Source organism: Pongo abelii, chromosome 20, assembly GCF_028885655.2.
Source record: "Pongo abelii isolate AG06213 chromosome 20, NHGRI_mPonAbe1-v2.0_pri, whole genome shotgun sequence".
Classification (NCBI taxonomy): domain Eukaryota; kingdom Metazoa; phylum Chordata; class Mammalia; order Primates; family Hominidae; genus Pongo; species Pongo abelii.
The window spans coordinates 40,823,598-40,826,135 of NC_072005.2; the positions used below are offsets into that span (position 1 = coordinate 40,823,598).

General features: G+C 49.7%; 1 pseudogene; it reads left to right on the forward strand.

Annotated features, from left to right (window-relative positions):
* The first annotated feature begins 1,016 nt into the window (after positions 1–1,016).
* On the forward strand, positions 1,017–2,087 carry LOC100431850 (uncharacterized; annotated as a pseudogene).
* The last annotated feature ends 451 nt before the right edge of the window (positions 2,088–2,538 follow it).

Here is a 2,538-nt window from a genome sequence, read left to right on the forward strand (position 1 = left end):
TCATAACCCCAGGGAGAGACGGGATGGAAGGAGAGCATGCAGGGAGCAGAGGACAGGGGTCCTCTCCAAGGAGGAGAGAGAAGAGGCCACAAACATAGAAAAGGGGCCAGGACAAGTCAGTGGAGAGATGGTCAGGGCCCGGCGAGGAGGAGCAGGATGAAAACAGTGGAGCTCAGCCCCGCAGCGGCAGGGCCACTCCCATTCATCTGGTCCTCTACTTCTGAAATTCTCGAATGCAGAATGAGATGTACAGATGGGCCAGCGGTGATATGTTATCCATCGTAGGTTAAGGCCTCATTATTTTATTCATTTTTAAACTTTTTTCTTGTTTTTTTTTTTTTTTTTGAGACAGGGTCTTGTTCTGTCGCCCAGGCTGGTTTGCAGTGGTGCCACCATGGTTCACTGTAACCTTGAAGCCCCTGGGCTCAAGTGATCCTCCTGCCTCAGCCTCCAGAGTAACCAGGACTACAGGTGCACACCACCATGCCCAGCTAATTTTTTAACGTTTTGTAGAGAAAGGCTCTCACTGTGTTGCCCAGGCTGGTCTTGAACTCCTTGACTCAAGCAATCCTCCCGTCTTGGCTTCCCAAAGTGTTGGGATTACAGGTGTGAGTCACTGCTCCCAGCCACAAGTTTTATTTTAAATGTTTACCTTTCAATGATCACTTCGAGGAGATTTAAGCTTACTCTTTTTTTTTTTTTCTTGAGACGGAGTCTTGCTGTGTCGCCCAGGCTGGAGTGCAGTGGCGCTATCTTGGCTCACTGCAACCTCCGCCTCCCAGGTTCAAGTGATTCTCCTACCTCAGCCTCCCGAGTAGCTGAGACTACAGGCATGTGCCACCACTCCCGACTAATTTTTGTATTTTTAGTAGAGTCGGGGTTTCACCATGTTAGCCAGGTTGGTCTCGAACTCCTGACCTAAAGTGATCTGCCTGCCTCAGCCTCCCAAAGTGCTGGGAGGCATGAGCCACCGTGCCTGGCTCATTGTCTAGTTTTTACCAAGAAGACGATGAGATATGCCAGAGGGCTCCGTATCTGCTATGAGAACTTCCCCCAAGAGCAGCTGGCCGTGGTGCTGCAGCTGGAGCTGTGCTTGGAGCTCTTCTTCACCCCCATGGCAGTCACCACCTTCTGCCACTGGCACTTTGTGCAGATCATGCTCTCCTGGCCCTAAGTGGGGACCTGGAGGTGCTGAAGAGCCAGGAGACTGGCTGCCGTGACCCTCTTCAACTTCCTGGTCTGTTTGGACCCTATGTTTTGTCTCCCATGGTGGGTTCCCCCGTGGAAGAGTCAAATTGGTGGGCAGGCGCAGTGTTGTTCAGTGCTCTCGATGCTGCATTGACCCCTTGATTTTCTTCATTTTTGTTTTTATTTTGTTTTGTTTTGTTTTGTTTTTGAGAAGGAGTCTCGCTCTGTCACCCAGGCTGGAGTGCAGTGGTGTGACCTTGGCTCACTGCAACCTCTGCCTCCGGGGTTCAAGCTATTCTCCTGCCTCAGCCTCCCGGGTAGCTGGGATTACAGGCACCCACCACCACACCTGGCTAATTTTTGTATTTTTAGTAGAGACAAGGTTTCAACCTCTACTCAGGCTGGTCTCAAACTCCTGACCGCAAGTGATCTGCCCACCTTGGCCTCCCAAAGTGTTGCAATTACAGACGTGAGCCACCATGCCCAGCCTAACCCCTTGATTTTCTGTTTCTCTTCCTCCACCATGTGCAAAGCCTTTGACAGAGGGCCATGGAGGTGGCAGCACGGCGGGGGTCTCACTGTCTGGGTGGTGGTGAAAGCTCTGGAGAGCCAGCTGCAGAGAGAAGATGTGGATCTTAGGGATGTCCAATGTCACCTTCACAGGAGATTAGAGGTGCCAGCTTGGGTAACCTTTTGGGGAAGGAGGGCTCAAAAAGAGGAACAATTAAACAGAACTAAGGTGAGTTCTCCTTTGCCCAGTTTCAGAGGTCAAGGAGAGTAGTAGATAGCTCAAACCCAACTCAGCCATTGAGTGAGTGTTTTCATTTTGTTCCTTGGGGTCTATGATATTTTCCATTTTCTTTTCTTTCTTTTTGTTTTGTTTTGTTTTGTTTGTTTGTTTGTTTTAGAGACAGGGCTTCCCTCTGTCTCCCAGGCTGGAATGCAGTGGTGTGATCATATCACACTGCAGCTTCTAACTCATGGGTTCAAGCCATCCTCCTGCCTCAGCCTCCTGAGTATCTGGGACTCCAGGTGCACGCCACCATGGCCGGCTAATTGTTTATTTTTTTATAGAGACAGGGTTTCACTATGTTGGCCAGGATGTTCAACAACTTCTGCCTTCAAGCGATCTTCCCTCCTGGGCCTCCCCAAGTGCTGAGATTACAAGCATCAGCCACCACACCCAGACTATGACATTTTCTTCATTATGGCTGGTACTGCCTCATGGTAAGCCACAAGCCTTTTTATCCTGTAATATCGGAGTCTCGGAATTCTTTATCTTCCCTACTCTATATCTAGAAGACAGTAGCATTCACTTATCTGCTGCAGAGCTCTTAATTCTATCCTTGG